This window comes from Sinohyriopsis cumingii, chromosome 6, assembly GCF_028554795.1.
Source record: "Sinohyriopsis cumingii isolate HCF-2022 chromosome 6, ASM2855479v2, whole genome shotgun sequence".
NCBI lineage: Eukaryota > Metazoa > Mollusca > Bivalvia > Unionida > Unionidae > Sinohyriopsis > Sinohyriopsis cumingii.
Window position 1 is genome coordinate 119,147,345 of NC_142966.1, and position 22,844 is coordinate 119,170,188.

At 39.7% G+C, this 22,844-nt stretch overlaps 1 long non-coding RNA gene across 2 annotated transcripts in view; it reads right to left on the reverse strand.

The window, feature by feature from the left end:
- LOC149797830 (uncharacterized) overlaps positions 1-8,878 on the reverse strand; it is a 28,408-nt gene extending 19,530 nt beyond the window's left edge. For both annotated transcript variants that reach the window (XR_016421886.1, XR_016421887.1), the window contains exon 1: positions 8,851-8,878. This is a non-coding gene — a long non-coding RNA (uncharacterized LOC149797830). The remainder of the gene's footprint in view (positions 1-8,850) is intronic.
- Positions 8,879-22,844: the final 13,966 nt, after the last annotated feature.

Below are 22,844 nucleotides of genomic sequence, written 5' to 3' on the forward strand. Positions count from 1 at the left end.
GGCACTAAAATATTATGCTGTTGGCTTTCAGAATTAATTTTTTTAATTTTTATTAGTCACTGTAATCAACAACTTTCCTTTATGATGTTTGGAAAAGAATTTGTGTGTCACAGTAATCATTCACTTCCCTTTGAAATGTTTTCAGTTAAAACCAAATAGATACCAAGAGAATTTTTATTGAAAACTCTATGTGGCTACAACCATACTATTACAAGGAGTGGCAATAACATTTTCAAGATGGCCACTATGGTGGTGGCCATAGTGGCTGTCGTTGGGGTGACGTTTATATTAAGGACCATCAAAACATGTCTTTTAGTGAATATCATGTTATGTTTATTTAATTGTTTTGACTGTTAGTTTTACATTTTTTTTTTCATTACATGTTATTATGTTATTGTAATGTAACACTGTTTGCTGGACATGGCCTTGTCCAAAATTGAGTTCCTTTCTGCTTGACCTTTTTGATTTTTTAAATTTATGTAAAAAACTAAAAGTAGCTTTATTATACTCTATATGTATGAGCTTATTAACCAAATTATAATTCAGGTAAACAAAATGTGGTAAAAGTGTTGATCAGGGTCAGGGTTTTGGAGATTCCCATGTGAATTTTATATGTTACTGTGTTGTAAGTTTACTTACAGATCATTCTAGAAGGTTATTTTCTATTAGGTAATGGTTGTTCTTAGAAAATGCTAATGTGACCCGAGGTCAAACGGAGAACTATATTATCTTGTGACTGTAAGGATTTTACCAGTCGTGCTTTAATATCTAGCACTTTAGGTTGTATTATGTTGTGACCAGTTTGGGCTGAATATTATTTTCTTCAAATTGCTTAATTCAAGTGATTATGTTCTCTGGAAATACAAAAGTACTCTGATAACATTCTTGGATAAAGACATTCTTTGCAATTTATACTGAATTCAAACCTGGAATAATATTTCTGTGATTCAACAAGAGACTGTTTACACATCAGCACTTTGCTGACCATAAAATGGATTGATGACCATGTGTTGATCCACTTTATTCCACACTTATCTGACATGGAATACAGTGGATTGATGATCGTGTGTTGATCCACTTCGTTCCATGCTTATCTGATGTGGAATAGAGTGGATTGATGACCGTGTGTTGATCCACTTCGGTCCATGCTTATCTGATTTGGAATACACATGATTGATGACTGTGTGTTGATCAACTTCATTCCATGCTTATCTGATGTGAAATACAGTGGATGGATGACCGTGTGTTAATCCACTTCGGTCCATGCTTATCTGATTTGGAATACAGTGGATTGATGACCGTGTGTTGATCCACTTCAGTCCACGCTTATCTGATTTGGAATACAGATGATTGATGACTGTGTGTTGATCAACTTCATTCCATGCTTATCTGATGTGAAATACAGTGGATGGATGACCGTGTGTTAATCCACTTCGGTCCATGCTTATGTGATGTGAATGACCATGTGTTGATCCACTTCATTCTATACTTACCTGATGTGGAATACAGTGTGCAGGATTCGTGTTACTAATACAGCTCCCATAGTAAACATATGAAAACATCATGATATTAAAAATTCAGTAACTTTGAATTTCTGAAAGCCCATGATCAAACCTATATTTATCAGGATAGACAAATCCTTGATGAAAGTAAATCTGATGACTGTTTCCCATTCTTTCTTACCATTAGTAATGTGAGTACCCTTGATTAACAGACCTATGTATGGTTGTTGTTGTTGTTGTAGTTGAGTTTAACGCCATTTTTCAGCACACGATAGGCTATGGTGGCGCTATACAGTTTTGCATTTTGCATAGGGTTAGGATTTTAAAGAAAAAGAATGTCCCCGGCTTTCTTCACTGGTTATACTGGCTATTTAAAAAAGACCTTGTATATCTTAGGTATAATGCAAAGAACCTTTAATTTCCTTTATTTTGGTGTATGATTGATGGGTGTACTATGGGTTATAGAGTATACAGCTTGGCCTTACTTCAAATGTGCACCTTTCAAAAAAGTGCTAGCTCTACTTGGTCATTTTCACTTCCTGAACTTCAGAGGTAAATTGTATAAAAAAGAGCTGATAACTTTTTTTACATTTTATATATTTGGTAATTCATTCATTGCACTTTCAGAAGCTGGTACTGTCTAGTCTGGCAAAATTCATTTTCCCTACTTTAATAGCTGCTATGTATAGTGTACTTTAGACTAATTCAGACTGATTTTTTAACACAAGGGAGCAGTCATTTTAGTTAGCAGTGTGCTTAAATCATGTAAAATTTCCAAAAGTACAACATCCAAAAGAAATATCATCCACATTAAATTAATGTAGCATAGAGGTATGCAAACATTCTCTCCACTGTGCATGTTTTAAATGCGAACTACTTCACCTTACATACGTCACTCTCTCAAAAGTACATATTATCTGGTGAGCGCCACCTGTACATGGCGGCCAGTATTAATGGTGGAGGAAGAACCCGGGAAAACCCCGGAAAGAACCACCGACCCACGAGAAGCTACTGGCAAGCTTTCTCACATATCCACATTAGCTGAATCCGAGACTCGAACCCACGCAGACAGAGGTGAGATGGCAGTGATCCGTAACGGAGAGTGCTTTAGACCACTCGGCCACTCAGGGCCCCCCTATGTATGGTAATAGAATACATAAGTAAACACTGCACATAGATCTGCTTGTCAATGATTACATTAGTGAATATTAAATTATACTGCAACTTCTTGCATACCAACAAAAGCAATTCTGCATTTCAAGTATTTGAGAAAATCTGAAGAAAAAAATATAAAAATTATGTCTAATCAAGAGTTACCTTGTCTGCTGTCATCATTTATCTCTCTTTAATTTATGACTGACTACATTATCAGCCTTGTTATATTTTGTAATAAATGAGTAAAAGGTCAATGTGACTATCTATATATCCAAGTTTCTGAAAAGGAGATGCAAATAACACAAATTACTTAAAATTCCTCCAGCACACAAAGAATTAAAAACTGAAAAAAGGCAGACATAGGCCAGTTTACATATATAGATCCAAAATGAATGAAATTGGTGAGATACAAAATCATGAACAGTCATTAGCATTAAGTATGGTGGCTGAAACCTAAGTATGGTAATAGTGGTTTTGTATTTTGTTACTGGTCTTGGTCAAAGCCTTCTACCCTCCACTGACTTTCTCCTCACATCAGATACACATGCATCCAGATGCACAATCATAATCCATGTGTCTCCAACAGGCATCCATGCAAGAAGATAGTCATGTGGGATAGAAGACTTCAACCTAGATCATTAACCAGCAAAACAGCTGTTATTATAGTACTCCAAGATATTCAGTCGACAAGTACAATTGTTATGTATATTTAATTTGTATTGTTTGTTAGTTTTTTTTCTCCATCACTGTGTGTTATGTTTAACTGTATTTTGAACTTGACCTTGTCAAAAATCAAGTTCACTGTGTTCCTGACTAGAGAAACTGATGATGTTTTTATTTTGGTAAACAAATAATAAATAGCTAATATTTTCTCTATCAGTCTGGGTTAAATATTAGGATCATTATCAATAAAAGTAAACTATTTATTAGGTCTGGGTCATAGTTATCGGAATTCCCCCATACAAATACCTAGCCTACCTGATGTTTACTACATCCTTATTATAATTTTAGTAACAGATTTCATTTTGTTGAGAACACAGAATTTTCTAGAATGGAAACTTCCATTAAGTTATAGCATTTCCAGAAAATGCTAACTGTGATCTAGGTAAAGTAGAGGGCTTATAATCTTGTTTACTGTGAAATACTGTACATTCATTCTTGCTTCAATATCTTAAGGTATAAAGTTTTATTGTTGTCTTCCATATCTGATTTGGACTGGAATTTATTTACCAGTACTCAAATTGTTTATTTACTGGAAATACAAAGTGCTCATTAATATCATTCTTGGGCAGAGACAGTAACTGGGAATTATGGTGAAATAAAACAAGGACCTCTTGGATTATATTATTGTCATTCATCAAAAGACCGTTGTCACATCACTACATCACAGGCTATTGCAGGCATATCAACACCTACAGCATTGGGTCTTATTTCAAACATTCAGACATTTTTGGACTATTTTGTGATTTAATTTGCATTACTGTAAGTTCTTCTTACATTTTCACTTGTATTTGTGGAAATAAATATTTACTGAATTTTACAAAACTTGTTGCTATTTTTTTTATTAATTAAAGACCACAGTCTTAATACAATGCACAAGTACATACACATCAATGACCACTGTCCATACCCACATCTACAGTCCACTGTCTGTGCCCACAATTGTTATTCAGATTTCTGAGACTTTCCATTAATAGAATGAGTACTATAATTCCATTATCCACTGACTACTGCCTTGATCTACATCAATACTCATGGGATAAACAAACAAATTGGGTACAACTGGTAAACCAACTTGTTTAAGCTGCCTAATCCAGTCAGTTCTTTCTTGATTTCTTGGTTAACAAAACCAAACAATTCTTCTGTCAACCATTTTGCCTCCTTTTTCCATCTTTTGTTGCATAAAATGTTCGATGATTTTTGTAGTAAAGTGTCCATCTGCAGCTGAATGCAATGCAAGTGTTAGAAGATTGTGTAAAAGTATCATATTTTCATAATTGATTCAGTTGCTGATATTTGTTTATCCCATTTTGATGTTTTTCTTCAACAGCAATGAATTCTTCTATCATTATTTTGAGATTATCAATTATGGCCTTTAGATCTCTCGTCAATATCAAATGTTTTCACTGACTCGATATTATATAATCAAGTATGGGCTGTTATATCCTTTTTGCCGATATCAAATGTTTTTATTAACTTAACACTATCCATTAAAAACTGCAGATCTGTCTTGTCAATATCAGATATTTTCAGGCACTTAATGTTATCAAATAATAGGCTGTAGATCTGTCTGGCTGATATCAAATGCTTTCACAGCTGGGCAAAATTTGAGAGAATTCTATATCTGATATATTCTGTTCAGCAGATTCCATACACTTTTATGACTTCTTTTTGCAGGAATGGAACCATGCTGGCATTGTATTTCTGTAGTTTTGACATATGTTTGCAGAGGTCACCTGGCAGCCATATAGTTTTTTAATTTACTTAAAGAAGACCGTACCCCCACAAAAAAATACAAAAAAAAATGTGTGGGGCTAGACAAAGCAATTTAATGACTTGGATAAATGCATGCAATGACTAACCGGCCAGTGATGTCTTAACAGAGGGTGCAGACCAATGCTGCAAAGTTGCCCATGAACAACTGGATCACATAGCTGTTTATGAACATTTCAAAGATATGCCTGCATCATCGAAATTCACATGGGAAGACCTCAGATTGGGCAAAACAAACATTTGCTCCCCTGATCAATCCTGCATGAGACCGCTCTGGTGGCATAGTGGTTAGAGCATCTGCCTTGGATGCGGGAGGTCGTGGGTTTCGACCCCCGGCCGAGTCATACCAAAGACTTACAAAAATGGTACTAACAGCTGCCTTGCTTAGTGCTCAGCATTAAGAAATCAGTGTTATGACTGGTCAGCCTGGTGTCAGGATAATGTGACTGGGTGAGGTATCATGCTACATATCTCCAGCACGATGCCCCAGTGCTAAACATCACTATAAACTGCCACATTGCAGATATCATAGTGATATGACTGAAAAATTGTTGAAGCTACATTAAAAATACAAATCACACACACACAATCCTACATGCAAAAACAATGAGGAGGTGAAGAAAGTTGCAGAAACCACTACCAAGATGAGAAACAAGTTGCAATGTGACAGCATCAAAAGTACCAGTGGATCAGTGGCTAAATCTTGGACTGCAGGAGTGTATGTGTGTGTGTGTGTCTGTGATTTAGATTTTTAACGTAGCTTTAAAAAAAATTCAGTCATATCGCTACGATGTCTGCAGTGTGACAGTTTATAGTGATGTCTAGCACTGGGGCATCATGCTGCAGACATGTAGCATGATGTCCCACCCAGTCACATTATCCTGACACCAGGCCAACCAGTCCTAACACTAACCTCTTAATGCTGAGCGCCAGGTGAGGCAGCTGTTAGTACCATTTTTGTAAGTCTATGGTATAATTCGGCTGGGGTTTGAACCTGTGACCTCCCGCATCTGAGGCGGATGCTCTAAACACTAGGCCACCGGAGTGGTGAGGACTGCAGGAAGTTCAATCAAATGACTAAAACAATTAGAGACTCGGCAACCAAAGGTCCCATAAGAAGTTACACTTACATCAATGATAACAATTCCCGATGCCAGTCTGTAAAATCATCATTGAAGCTGCTCAGTGATATTAGGCACAAGCCAATACTGATTCAATGATTGCAAATATGGTGATGAGAAGCAGATTAAGATAATGCAAAAGGTATAAAAAGAAACCTATAAGTTATCACATTTCATCATGGCAAAATTCAGTAATAAACCTGATACCGCATTTGAAGTGGCTGTGCCCCTGTTGACTGATGGAAGCATTTTGAGATTTTCGGCATTATTCATATCCAGCTAAGGACCCTAATCAATGTGACCTAGCAAAAATGTGAAGGATGCATCTCTGTATTTTCTCCCATAAGAAGCCTTCTTGAAAATAGATGGAAATCTTCTACAGGTCAATGATGCAGATCATCCTGATGGTGCCAAAGGTGGATTTGTCAACAATGGCATTGTTCACCAGTATGCCATCTGCAAAAAGGAAACCTAAGCATGTTTGGACTCACCAAATACAGTGGCAATTATGCAAGATCTGATGTCCCATCACAAGAATTCAAGCAAACATGCTGCCAGATCATTTACTGCATAACCCACATTAACTTAGGCAGGAGGATTTCCTGGACCCACATCCCAATAGTATGTCTGCCAGGTCTGGTTCTGGTGGCACCACTATACGAATTTCAAACCTGAATTTCAGTGTTGGATTTGCGGAACTTCAATGACAATTGCATAGAGATTCAATGTCGTTTTCATGTCTGATTCCTGCCTCATATCTGTAAAGCTATTTCAGAGCCAAACAATCAGTCATGTAAAACCAAAAGACTGACACCAACAATGCAATATGGCATGATGACAGTTTCAATGATAGCAAAGTTGTGCTGTCAAAATTAACACAGAAGATGCTTGTGATAGATCCTCTGATGACCACAGAAATATGTTTCTTGTTGTTTATGGGGTCGGGGGCATTTGAATGCGGTCATTTCTCAAGCTGATGACAGACTCAACAGAACAAAGCATTCAGCAGTTTTTTATGGCAAATAGGTCCAAATAAGGTGTCAGTGCAATAAAACAAGTGTTTGTGGCATTTCATACCATAGCTCAGATGCATACAGGCTGGCAGAATACTAGTACAAAATGTGTTGAAGTTTATATGTGGCTTAACACTCATCAAGAACCCTCTAAAGAAACTCTGTTTGATTTCGAAACAATTATGATGCACAGGCATATCACAAGCTATGGTTGTACACGCACCAGCATAAAAAATCAGCACAGGTCAGCAGATGTGTCAGAAAGACTTATTATGTTGTACCTGATTTAATACTTTTCTCTAGAGCACCTGAATCTGGTTAAGCAGACTGTAGTCAATATGTACCTAAAAGCATCTATAACTGAGAACCACGTCCCCACTTACGGATGCAATGCTTTGATTTGCTTTGCAAAATAAGTTGAAGAATGTTACAGAATGAGTTCAATTAGATTATAACAGATATGGAATGATCTTAAATTTTTCCCAGGTGTAAAACAATCTGATATGAACTGAAAAGATTTACACCTGTATTTGATAATTTAAAATCTGTAATGCTTGAATTTGATGATGTGGAAGAAAAATAACATCACTGGAAGAAGAAAAAATATCACAAAACTGAAAAAATACTGTTATGCCATTAAATAAAAGCTCTCAACACTGCAATGGTTCCAACAATATTGACACTTTATCATAAAAAAATAGAACAATACATCCAACAACAATGGTCAAATGGAAGCAAAATGTTAATAAAAGACTTGATGAAATCAAGGATTAACTGGAGGCCAAATAAGACCACTTTCTCAAAAATATATATTTGCTCGAGCTGGTTACTCTGCATCTTAGGACCAATCCTACGTTTGCGAATGCAAGGCAATCATTCACATTGCACCTTTGGGGCAGGGTTGAAGTTTGGGAGGGGGAAGGGAGCAGAAGATCGAACCTGTATAGGTAACCGTGGTGTCAAATCAACTAATCAACGCTACAGAGATTTGATCCACGACCTCCTGAATACCGCAGACATGTGGCATGATGTCCCATTGTTCTGACACCAGGACGACCAGTTCTAACACTAACCTCTTAATTCTTCATAATGAGCGCCAAGCGAAGCAGCTGTTCGTAAGTTACCATTTTTTTAAACCGTTTTTGCAAGTCTTTGGCATGACTCGGCCAGTGATTGAACCCACGACCGAGGTGGACGCTCTAACTACTAGGCCATCGGAGCGGTTCACACCGAATGCAACCGAAAAAATATATAATGATATGATTACAAACACAAGCATCATGAAATTAGAAAACATTAAAAAAAAAAAACATGCTGAGAATATTTGAGGTAGGAAACATTATTAGGTCTTTAAGTTTGTTCTTGCAGTCGAAATAAGTGAGTTTTGAGAGCACTCTTGAATGTGATCACTGTGTCATCGTGTCTAAGTTCAGTGGGCAATTCAGTCAATTATCTGCCAGGAGCCAACTATTGCAGCCTTTACAGAGAAACCATCTGGCAACTGGGTACTCTTCCTAACTCACCATAAAAATAATATTAGTTTTAAATATCCTTACAGTCATTTACCTGTCAAAAGCAGTATTTACCTTCCAAATGAAGAGTTATATATAAAGGGAAGCTATTGGTGTAGTCTTATGCTATGTGGAATGAAATTGTTTCCCTTAAACCATTAGCGTAGCTGTGAACCACCAGTGCGACAAACCCCTCACCAGTGCAGTCGTAATCTATGTTTGTGAATAGTCACATCATTTTGTCTAGACAAGAGTGTTCGGTCGATGAGTGGGACCTATATGTACATTTCATTATGTGTGACAAATACAGCTTACAATGTATGATGCTATATTTACAACTTTTATATTTTTCTTCATATCATCATAAAATTTGTAGAGTTGGTTTAACAAAATTACCGGTGCCGTCTCATGTGATTTTTTTTTTTTACCCAAAAGAAGCAAAATACGTTAACTGTAATGGAATGGTTACAAGTTGGCTGAAAATTATCACTTTCCTAATGACGTCATTGCACATTTCAGACAGCACAAAACAAAATATTACCTTTAATAAGACCGACAACAATGCTTAAAACTTTTCGGAAACGGACAAAATAGAAATTATGCTTTTCTTGTTCGTCTTTAAAACCAAACATTTACGATTGTATAAAAACGTGAATTGTAACGGTTATTTTGTTAATGACAATATTTACTCAGACTCTAATCAAGCTCTGACGTCACCTGTAATTAAATTGTACCCATACAAATACAAAGCAGTCATGTCTGACCCTTTCTTTTTTCGCTAGCCATCGTACTAAGGCAATACAGATTTTTCTCACTTCTAAAATTAAACGATAATCTAGAAATAGGTTTCGTTCCTTCGCTTTATTATCGTTTGCTCGTTTGTTTGTTTTAGTACCGAAACGTGGTGCCTGGTAACGCATGTCTTTATTTTCTTCCCGCTTAAAAGAAGCACATGCAGTTCTAATAAGGTACAATGACAATGCATTACTTGCTGCACAAAGCAGGTGTTCTGCAGCTGTGTTATGCAAGACACTGCAACATACAACCATTAAACAACAATTTCACTCCAACTACAAAGCAATAGCGAGGTAAAACGTTTTGTAAAGATATCTTTTAATGTTTGCGTAGATTTGACTTTTTAGAGGTTTCAAACTTAGAGTTTACTTTCTCAGTCCATTTTTTAAAATAGTTGTCTCATGATAGAAATCAATCACAGTAAGGTCGTCTATATCTACCCATAAAAGTGGTAAATTGGGCCCTCGGGATTTTTTATTTCTGCTCCAGCTTTTAGCCAATAAAGCCCCATGACTTTGTAAACAAACTTGCTGCCGAAATGGTTCCAGAAATTTAAACCTGCTCGGTTTCGAACCAAACCCGGATGAAACCTACAAAAGCGCACAAACACGCACATCTTTCTTTGTCTACATTAACCTGCGCGATACGAGAGACAGCTTTGCATTTACTCGACTTCTTCCGCATCTAAATCGATGTCCATGTTTCAGTTTTGCCTCGAATGCTTTAGTGCCTCGGTTCTGCGCGCGAAGTCGTTAACATTTGTTCCATTTCCGCCAACAAGATCTTGAGTTTAGCTTTGGTCATGGTTTTATCTTCAATGACCACAGAGTAAAGTATATTAAACGTGCTGATACTGCTTTTGTGCCACCGCGAGAATTTCAGAATAACACATACTCTTGGAAAAAATCATAACAAAATTATTTGGACAGCACAGCATACGACACCGTTTGCTATCGATATAGTCTTGACAGCAAAGTCGACTGGCGTGCCTAAGACCGTCGCCGTAGTCGCGATTCCCTCGACACCCAGGCTAACTTCTGTTCCCGAGGCGAGACAACAAATTCCGTCTGCAACACAGAGGCGTAGCTATGATACTTTGCGCCCGGGGACGAACTATAAAATTGGCGCCCCAGCCCCCTCCCCGTTTAATCACATTTTTGAATATTACCCTTGTTTACTTATTATAATGTAACGTTGTAAGCCTCATTTTGGCGCCCCTGTACCTTGGCTCCCGGGGACATATGTACCCCCCTGACCCCCCAGCTACGCCTCTGCTGCAACAATTTTCATGCGTTTGTATTTCGCGAGTAGTGCGGTTTTCTTCGAGATTTCATCTCTGAGCTGTAACTCTGTTTCAATTATTTTTTCGCGTCGGTAAATTTTTGAAGGTTCATCGCTTTAAAAAAAAATTAATAATGACAAAGCAAACTATAATCCCTCGACAGACTGATCATGTCCAGATGCATCGAGATCAGTCGCAAGACGCACATGGACTTCCCAACCAATTAATTTTCTTCATCTGTACAACTGCCATGCAATGAAAGAAAATTGTTTCCAGGATAATAATAAGATCTCCGGTAATTGTCGTTTGCGCGGTTCCTTTTTCGCTAACAACTACAATAATTACTCTTTAACTTGGTATCCTATACGATCGTTCTCCTTTTCGTACAATAACTGTTATACGTACTTTGACAATTAGTCGAGATCTTTCTTTCCTTAAATGAGTCATTGCTGGTTTAACATAATCAACGAACAGTTTTATCAATGTGGATTTTTCGTTAGTAGTATAGTGGGGTACCATACGGACAATGGGAAAATACATTGCAGACCCGCTTTGGGAACGTTTACGGACATGATTTTTCATACACCCTGGGAACGTTTACGGACAATGGGAATTTAACATGTGAAAATTGGGACTGTATAAGGACAAGGGAAAGTGGGGTTGTTGTATAGGGACAATATGAATGGAACAGGTTAGGTGATGTATGTACTGATGATTGGTAACAATGTAGCAAGTGGCTGACCTCAGTTTGATCAAACACTTGCGGAATAACCTAGAACGCTTGGCTGAGGCGTGTCTGGCGGGACATAGACATATATAACAGATACAACATACAGACATAGATTGATGAACATCAACTTATGACACAAACAACTATACAACAGACTAAAACATTGTTTAGGCAAAAAAAGCAAATCTTTTCGAGGCATTCAGTGACCCTGAAAAGGACCTTTGGGTTTATGATAACATCATTCCGTTGCCATAGAGGGCATCGCATAGGTCTTCTTCTCGTCCTCAAACTTCTTCTGACTTCTGGACCGTAGACGATGACTCTCTTTAAACAGCCTTGTCTCTCCACATAAATTCTTCTTTTCCAAAATGCTCGTATCGGTGATCCGAATAATTGTCAATGATGGTATGACATACATGAGTAAGTGCATGAGGCACAGTATGGAAGATACGAAGGTAAATGATTCTACGTTTGTCCACATCTTGTGACGAGAACAGGTGAAGGGAATAAAATGAACTGCGGTTGTTTATAGTGGAAGAGCGGATCGAAAAGGATTGAGTTTTTTTCACCAATCCTAACACTCGTTACAAAATTCAGTCACAGTGTGGCGTATGTCTTCCAATACGAAGAGAGTTGACTATGACGTCACATTCCCTATATAGGTGCGCTAGCGTCTGTGCGGAGTGAATCAATGCGACAGAGTTTTCAAACATGACGGAAATTAAGAAGACGATTAATTGGGGTGCACCGGCAGTGGAGACGAGAAGTGATGGTATAGCAGCGGCTACCAAAGTCAACACAGTCTTACTTCCAGAAGAGACTGACTTTAATCGGGATTTAGTGGATTTTCTTTCTTCTTCGCAAGAATTTATTCCGGTACCAATGCATTCGCCAAATTCTCCTTCTTTACCACATGTCGAGGATTCTAAACAGAAACAGACAGGAGAATTTGAGAAATTTTTACAACAGCAAAAAGAAGCAGAGCAAGCTTTTCTCCTTCAATAGCAGCATCGAGAAGAAGGTGAAAGAAGAAGAAAACCACAGGTAGAAGAAGAAGCATCAGAGAAGAAACAAGGTCTAGAATAGAAGGGGTGCTGTGAAAAGCAAACAGTGACGGTACTCTTAGACATTTTCGCAGAGATAAGGAGTGTGAAACAAATGTATGAGACTTCTTTAATATGACCCAAGAGAAAAAGACCTTAATGAACCAAACAACCCAGCCCTGTTGCTATGCCTGCGGTACCACCCCTAGTGATTTCTACCAAATCAGCATCGATAAGAGCCAGTCCAGAACTAGGCCTTGACCGTGGCAAAGGCTTAAGGCAGTTAAAGCTGACTAGGTCCCGTTCCTGAATTTTTTTTTCAAACAAACACCCAAATGCCCTTTTCAGGAATACCCACTTCTCTCGAAAAGGGATAGCATTAAGTTTGCCAAAATCAATTAAAACTCAAAATCCTTTTATTCCCCCATGATTTCTGATGTGAAATCATGGATAACATGTAACAAGCTGCAGATGAATGATGATAAAACTGAGGCCGTTCTGATCGCAACACAAAGACTTTCTCATTCACATCCTTTACCTCAAACAATAAATAACTGCAACGCCAACATTAAATTCACACAATCAGTACGAAACCTAGGTGTTACTATGGACAGTACTCTCACATTGTACCAACATGTCATGAACATATGCAAGGCTGCATATATTGAGCTGAGACGCATCAGCTTAATTCGCAAATATCTTTCATTTGATGCCACTAAAACACTTGTGTGTTCATTAGTACTTTCAAGACTGGACTATTGTAACTCAATTCTGTCTGGTTCATCTCAATATCTACTCCAGAAACTTCAAAAAGTTCAAAACACAGCTGCTCGGATCATACTTAGAGTACCACGATCAGAGCACACCTCCCCGCTGCTCTGTACCCTACACTGGCTATCCATTCGATCCAGGATCAAACACAAAATTTGTTCTCTGTTTCACTGTCGGACTCTAGTCCAACATACCTATCCGATCTCACCCATGTGTACACACCAGCAAGATACTTACGCTCCTCTTCTAACAATTGTATACTCATTATTCCCACTATGAAAACAAAGTCATATGGACAGCGTTCTTTTGCATACCAAGGCCCAGCAACGTGGAATGAATAGCCCACTGAACTTAGACACAAAGACACAGTGATCACATTCAAGAGGGCTCTCAAAACTCACTTATTTAGACTGCAAGAACAAACTTAAAGATCTAATAATATTTCCTACATGAAATATTCTCAGCATGTTTTTGTTTTTTATTTTTTAATGTTTTTTCTAATTTCATGGTGTTTGTTTTGTAATAATATTATTATATGTTTTTTATCTTATAGGTTTTGTCTAATGTTGTAAAGCGCTTAGAGCTTCTAAAGATTAGGCGCCATACAAAGTCCTCATTATTATTATTATGATGTACGTGTGTGAGTGAGTGATTGTGTGAGTGTAGGTTCTTATTATAAAATCCAATAGACACTTATGTTTTCTGTACGTCTATTATGGTACAAATTTTGCAATCCAATATCACTACACAATACTTTAAAAAGTTCATAGACTTCTTCTCTCTTTGTTCTGTCTCTCTCTGTTTTTTTTAAATTTCTTCACTTTCACAGGTTAATCCTCCTTCCTCACTTTCGCTTGGTCTTCTTTTCTTCTCCTTTTTTCTCTTTCTGTACGTGTCTAATTTCTTCCTTTGGGGAGGGTACGTCTTCTTCCTGTTCAGGACCCCCTCTCCCTCTTGCTCCTGTTGTTTCTTAGGGCATTCTGAAGACCAATGTCCTTTCTCTTGACAATGCTAAGAGGTGTCTTGACTTTTGTCTCTTTTGACACCTGTCTTGTTTTTTTTTTTGACAGATATAGCAAGTATCTTGACCTTTATCCTGAAAGGAGGGGAAGTAGTCCGTTGACTTGTCTGAAGAAAACTTTCATATCACACATCGCAAAGCTCTGATCAGAAGTTCGATCTGTGTGGGCTTTTCCATTGTTCTGGTCGGTTTAAGAGTGAAATTAAATTAACACTGACCCTTTGTATATACACTGGTCTGACATGGATATAAAGGGACCCATGGCGTTATAAATGCAGTCATTTGACATTTTGCAGTCTAGATGAAAAGATCGCATCATGTGATGGAGAAAGGCGACGAAAGTAAGAGGCCGCTACGTGACTTATCACCTCGCACAGTAGCTGAAGTTTGGCTCAAATTCATGCCAGCGATTTTGAAGATGACATGAGTGGGCCAGAATCAAGACTCAGAGATTCTACACCCGAACAAAATCCACAACCATTACCCCCTCAAAACTACTACCACATTCGAGACGGAAAGGCGCTCCTCAAGAAAATTTATAACTACAGCTTACACTTACACGGTGAAGTTTAAAGATTTCAAGTCCAACATACCGTTGGAGAAATCAGAGGGGTTCATCAGCGAGGTGTGGGATTCTTTGTTAACCACACTGAACCGGCAATGACAACCAAAGAAAACGATCTGTTGAGACTTTCCATTCATCACGACAGTTTGAAATACCCCGTTTGGATCGAGTTTAGCAGCCCAACAAAACTGACACCTTCTAAAGTCATCGACAAGATTCAACACGTGCAACAATCCAAAGACAAGTTTCACATCACCGATGGAAAAGCGACACTGTTCATGACCCACGCGTCTCTTCCCCAAGGGACAGGTCGCAAAAAGGTGTTATTGGTGGACGAACTTCGCAGCACCAAAACGAGTCTCGTCCAAATTAACAACAATCAAGACAAGATGTGTTTAACCGGTGCCGTAAGACGAACGTATGCCGACAAAAACGACACGGTTGAATGGAAAAGAGCCTGGCAAACTATTCAAAAGTCAAACTGACCCAAACAACTAAAAGAAGCAGGGCTATTCAAAGACACACGCTGCGGAATTCCTGAAATGCAAAAATTGCAAGACGTCTTGGCTCCACGCTACACCTTGAAAGTACACCCTCAAGAAGTTCGTAGACCTCTATTGTTTCGAGGCAAAGATTTCAAAAACGGAAAATACATTCACGTATATTATAATGATGAACATTTCGATGACATCACCAGTATCGCCGCATTTCTGGGACACGGTTATTACTGTGAGAAATGTGGCTATGGTTATAACAATCGAGAGCAATACAAGCATTGTGGATTGAAATGCTCAGGAGGTTTGGCTTCTCAACCCTGTCTTGACGAAAGACAAGAACGAGTGCATTACCCTACTTGTCAGCGCGCTTTTGTCAGCCCTGCCTGTTACTAGCAACATCCGAAGACGCAAGGTTCACAGCAGAAAAAGTGTTTGTGCCCTACTTGTGGACGTATCAATAATGCTAACGATCACGTATGTTCAGGAAAGAAACGGTGGAACATTTGTCACCTAATCGTAAACTTGGAACACGAATGCTACATTCAAAAATACATGCTCCAACATAAAGAAGATGACCAGAAGAAAGGTAATTTCATCTTTTTCGATTTCGGATGCATGCAAGAGACTGGCATTCACTTTCATAATTTCAGCGTGGCTCATCCAGCGTGCGAGAAGTGCATCCAAGAGCCTATCTTTAGTCATTTCCCTCACTGCAGCGAGATCCCTGGAGAAATTCAACACATATTTTGGGGACCGAACATGCTGAAAGATTTTTGCCTCATGTATCTTAGACTCCGTCGACAAGACGTGTCGCCAAGAGGTCATCGAACGTTACGGAGATTGTCATCACCATGCCACGGTGATGGCTCACGATTTTTCAGGATACGATGAACAGTTTCTTTTCAGATACTATACGGAACAAAGTACAAACGTCCTAAAGTGACATTGAACGGAGCCAAAATCATTTCCATGCAAGTGGGCCGAGTGCAATTTAAATATTCGATGAGGTACTTGGCCATGCCTTTGAGTCGAATGCCTAAAACGTTTGGAATGACAGAAATAGCCAAAGGCTACTTTCCGAACTTTTTCAGTACTGAAGCCAATCAACACGCCGTTCTACCCCATTTGCTTGAGGAACACTGCTACGACCCGGACAACATGCGCACCGAACAACGAGAAACTTTCTTCGTTTGGTACCAGACTCACGGCGTGGCCCCCTTCGACTTTTATGAAGAAATGTTAAAGTATTGTCGTTCTGACGTGGAAATTTTACGGCGTTGCTGTGGAACATTTCGAGACCTGTTCATGGAACACGGAGGGATCGATCCTTTGAAAGAAGCCTGCACCATTGCCAAAGTGTGTTCCTTAGTGTACCGCTAGCGATTCATACCCGAAAATACCCTGGCTGTCATCAACCCTCAAACGGGGAACTTTGTCAAACGTCAGTACTTGGTAAAAGTAATACGCTGGTTACATTACTTGTGCGACAAGGAAAATAAGTCGATCCAACATGTCCGAAACGGAGGAGGCTAAAGGAACATCGGAACGTATTCAGTGGATAGATGGGACTCAGAAAACCCCAATATCGTATATGAGTTTAACAGATGCTTTTTTCACCGATGTCCCCTCTGCTATCCTCAACGTGACAATAAAGATCAGTTTTATAACGTACCATAGAATACTTGTACGAGGCGACTTGTCAGCGGTGCTTGAAGTTAGAACAGCAAGGATACTAAGTGGTGGAAATGTGGGACTACTAGTATGATCACCGTTTGAAAACCGATCCCGAGTTTAAACGCATCGTGGAAAGTTACAAGCTGGTGGAGCCACTGAACCCGAGGGACAGTTTGTACGGAGGACTGACGAATGCCACCTGTTTGATGTACCAAACCGACGAGGAGAAAGGAGAAGAAATCAAATACTTGGACGTGTGTTCGATGTATCCATACGTGTGCAAATATCGTCACTTTTCCGCATGGCAACATCAATAGCTGATGCAACACATCGACCTGGACAACATTCGACAATACGAAGGATTGATCAGGTACAAAGTTTTGCTTTAGATGGACTTGTACCATCCCGTTTTACCACACCATTGTCAAGGAAAACTGGTGTTTCCCTTGTGTCGTACTTGTGCCGAAACATGCAATCAAGACCGACCTTGTCAGCACGCCCAGGAAGAACGCTCCTTGACAGGAACGTGTGTAAGCGTGGATTTGTTAAAAGTTCTGGACTTGGGATACGAACTGTTAGAGCTAGACGAGACTCAGAAAGGCATTTTCGCCGACTACGTGGATGCCATTTTGAAACTGAAACAAGAAGCTAGCAGCTATCCTTTTTGGTGCCACTTTCCCGAGGACCAAAATAAATTCAAAGAGAAATACTGGGAGCAAGAAGGCATCACTTTAGACCATTTGGGGAAAAATGAAGGAAGGCGATCGTTTGTCAGAATGATGTTAAATTGCTTGTGGGGCAAAATGGCACAACGTCCGTGTTTACCCAAGACGGAGTATTTGACAGAACCTTCTCGCTACTTTCAGATGATTCACGACAAAACTAAATACATGAAACACGTGGACGTCCTTCGTGAGGATTTCATCTTATTCAGTTACGAAGAAGAACTGGACTCATGCTCGCTTAAAATTGTACGAAGCTGTAGAACAGAACTGTTAAGAGATCGTGTCCAGAATTCTGAAACGGACAGTTGCATCTACATTGATCGGCTGGGTCAACGTCACCCTGACATCGAAGGAGACCGTTTAGGAGCCTGGACTGACGAGCACCCCGACGACAAGATTCTAGGTTTTACTAGTGGCGGTCCTAAGAATGAATGCTACGAATACAGGGACAAACAAGGAGAAGTGCACCCCGAGTGTAACGTGAAAGGATTGAATCGCACCAGTCGAATGGTGAACTTTGGTGTGCTGAAAGAAGCCTTGCAGTCTGGATAGGATGGAAACTTTAAAGTGACCACCTACAAACAGCAGAAGACTGTACGTTTACCCACACACACTAAATTGTCAGTGGACCTGTGGTAAATGTGTATCAAATCGTGTACCACAATCGAGTGCGACTTCACAACCACTTCGATTTGCCGTAAGGACACGTCGATATTGGTCAGTTTATTAAAAGGGACAGCGTCTAGGACCGATAGTTCATTGTAACTACAATGACCAAGCGAGAAAGATAAATACTTTGAAACAGGCATCATTGAAGTTCGAGGATTCTCAAGTGGAATTCGATGCTGTACCTTGCGATTTCAGGGATTCCATATGCTGTGACCTCAGCGATTCAGTATCACGTGATTGGAAGTGTACTATGACTACTTCAGCACGACATCATGGGAACTTTGCTATGACTACCTCTGCAGGACAACACGGTAGCTTTGTTATGTGATGATGTGCGTGTCAAACCTGACGGATGCGAAAGCGATGTCACTCGTTATCGTGGACCTTTTAGTAGTTTTCATGGTTTATGTCAACCTCCACGCGATGCTATTTATTACCACCCTACAGATGTCATCCAACCCAATCCATTTTTAAACTATGCTCTTTTGCAAAGTAAACGAAGACTGATTATGGGAGGATACTACTTCAGTTACAAATATATCGAGGCTATTGGCCAAGACCCATCGATTCCTGATTCTTGGAGTAGACTGAATGTATACTTTACAAGAGAACATCGTGGTTTGCCTGTGGAGTTGAGAGAACACATTTATCGAGATTTGGTCACAATACAAGTGAAACGCAAAGAATAATTGCATCCGTTACGTCACCAATGTTGGAACCACTGGTACCCGAATGCTATAAGAGAATTGGTTCATTTGAAAGTGTTTCAGTGGTCAGACGTTGTTGAACTGGACGAGGACCAGAAGACTTTGGTGGCTATTCATCCTTTTTGTTACAAGTTGGCCGTACTAAAATGAGTTCCAGAGGAAGAGTTAGAGGATTACCAAATTCTTTTACGCTATCCAAATTTGTCCGTAGAGGAAAATTATATGCGATGTTTGTTGTGTGAACTAGTAACTAAAAACTTTGGATTCGCTATTGGAGAACGATCAGTTTTGTGCAAAAAGTACACGTAATATCTCCAACAAAAGAGGTATAAAAAAAAGGTCTACCATGCCACAACCTTTATCAGCTGTGTTACAACATATTTCGTGGAAGAAAATCGATGAGAGTATTCAAACTGTGGAGGATTATCAACACTTATTAAGAGTACTGTGTCCCATGAATTGGGGTCGACGTGTGGTGTGTGTCTTAGTGACTTCCTTTCTGTGATTTCGTTTTCCTGACGATTCCTTGTGGATTCCTTACGAACGGTACATAATACCAAAAAAAATAAAATAATGAAAGTGGTCCCTTTAAATGTCCACGAGAGATTCATTCTGCTAAAAGCCTTGCGTTTTCATTTCGATACCTCTCGACCTCTACGGGGGAAAAGATTCGTCAACTTTTAGATACTGAAGATGTGTACCACGATGTGTGTGTAACTTCTGACTTACACCCATACTGGGGAGATGTACGTGACTGGAAACGTTGGGGTTTCGAGGCTTGGACCAAAGAAGTGGCCAATTATGCCCGAGAGTTGTGGTTTGACGTCCAGTGAAAAAGTAACTTTTAAATATGTGTTAGTGACAGTGCCAGAGGAAGAAGGACCCGTCACCGAGGACAACCACTCCCTTCATGACAGGACTGTCATGTACATTCCCGAAATACCATACCGGGAGGATCATATGTGATTGTACCCAATGTAGAGACTCTAAGAACATAACACACTGTCTCCAGGACACCACAGCTTGGTCAAAAAATGGTATATAGAGACTTGTTTATACTCCACAGCGATCGTTGTGATGTATATGTTATCGCTGTACCATTTGGCTTTTAAGTATTTTTGTCTTTGGTGTTGTTCCATTTTAAACATGTGTTGAAATAAACGTTTCCTGAAAAAGGTATAAAAACTCTTGTCTTGTCTGTTTTCGGGTCAAGTTTGTCAAAACCGTCACTATGGCTACCTCTGATGTTTCTACTCCCTCTTCCTCGACTTTCAAAGTCATCGACCAACACTTAGATCGTGCCAGTTGAGAGGCCTTGTATCTTTGCCATCACTTTAACATGTTAACTGCCTGACCCAGCTGTTCAGGCAAAACCGAATTTGTCAAGTGTTTAATCAAACATAAACATCATCGATCGTCCACCTCAACGGATCGTGTGGTGTTACAAAGAGTGGTAATCGGCGTACAGTCTCTTGTAATAAAGTCAAGGCGATTTAATCGTGTTTGTGGAAGACATTCTTGGCGAAGACGACGGGATCGTGTCTTACACCAGTCAAACCCATCTGGTTGTTTTCGACAACATCTTAGGAGAAGACGAAGAAGAAATTAAACTGTTTTACACGCAAAGGGCATCATCCTAATACCAGTGTCATTTACATCACTCAAAATTTATTTCAACAAAGTAAAGCCCATTGCACCATCAGTCCCACATGATGTTTACTCGTGTATTTAAAACCCACCAACCCCGATTATTTGCGATTTCGTACCCATCTGTTTCACCACTGGTGCCAAGACGGATGGCCTGTCCTGTACACTTCCCCGTCTTCGACTTCACAACAGCAACAAAACATCTATAAAAACCTCGGTCACTTTAGGTTTGTCTCACAGATCGTCAACGTGACATTCCTTCAGTCTCATCTTCCGATCAAATTGATTCGTGCCTTGTACGGCATCATTCCCGAACAAAACTCAGAAATACGTGTTCGTGTATTAGAAGCTAGTCTCAAAGAAGTCGTACAATGGCTTACGGTGACTGCACGTCAATTACTGCAAGGCATCGTTCATATCCCTCATCAAACCAAGTGCTTTTTTGAGAGAAACAAAGTTGCCTTGACGCAACTGGCCAATCCTCTCATCAACACTCAAGCCAAGAAGCAAATCAATTTGAAACCTAGGCAGCGGATCTCTAGGGGGTGTCATCATTCGCCGCTCCCTCTTAAAAAGAGATCGCAATGCCCCAAAGGTCTTCCCAAGAAAACAAATCACTCTCAAAAAAGTCAAACGGACCCAAAAGAAAAATAACAGTGGCATCAAGACCAGGTTACACCCACAGAAAAAGAAACGCCCCCAGAAAACAGCTTCCATAGATTCGCAAACCACGACCTGCTTCGACGGTGACCGCGTCTCCAGTAGCCTCAGGTTCATCCACTTCTCCGCTGCTGGTGATGCCAGCCAAACCCAATTTGACAGCCCTTTACCTCATTTGATGAAACAATAAAAACCCGCGCCTCCAAACACTCCTCATCTAGCGCTGACACCCTCCTCCTCTTTAGATGCAGTATCAGCTGCTCACAAAGTATCTGCCCCCAACTTCAAAGTCCAAGAGAGATCGGGCATGTTACAGGTTGCCTGGATTAGTCCAAGTAAGAACTGTCCCGATTTTGTCCGTTGCGAACCCCTCCGCGACGTATGCCTGTCGTCAAGTTGATACGACGTAAAGAAAATCCAGTATAAAAATGACCTGCGGACAGGACAGGTATCGGTGTTGTTAGTGATCCAGAACGCCCCAAGATGTCCACTCAAAGAAGTGCACACCGTCACCATCGTCGTTCTTCTGCTCAAAAATAAAAAAGAATATAAAAGAAAAGGACAGTCTCGTCATCCGAAAAAACACTTAGCCATTCATCGACGTCTACATCTGAAAATACGCAGTCGTCCACAGAAAAGAGAAATAACCAAAAGGGAGGATTTTTTTTCAAACCTTCTCAGACAAATAAAATAAAAGGACGCGTGTCAAGCGATGGACGTCAGAGTATGTTTTGCTCCTGAACCAAAAAGATGTCCTCCTAAAACAAGTGCACACCACTCTCTCGCTAAAAAAAGAAAAGAAAAGGAATGGACTTCCTCCTTGTTTAGACAAACATTGGGACTTGTTGTCTCTCCTGTTCAAAGCTCCTTCACCCATGCGAGAACAACTCTTTCAAACAGCCTCCAAAGATAGCATCGAAACCGTGAGCGAATACTGTCTGAATGTCTTGAAAGGAACGATACCTTTTTCTAAACACCAGAAAGAATTCTTAGCCAAACATCGACACGTTCTGCGCCATATGGTCCAAAAGAAGATACGCATCTGTCAAAAACAAAAATGATGATGGTGCAACGCGGAAAATTTATCTTAGGACCTCATGACAAAGGAATAGCGGGAGCCTTGCTGAGACGAATCCTTGTAGGTGTTTTGCCCATAGGTCCAAGATGTCAAAGGTCCAGAATATAAAATTTTAAGACCATAGCGAAAACTGTCTTTAATGCTTTAAAAACGTTGCATGGGATACCATCGTTGCAAGATCCACG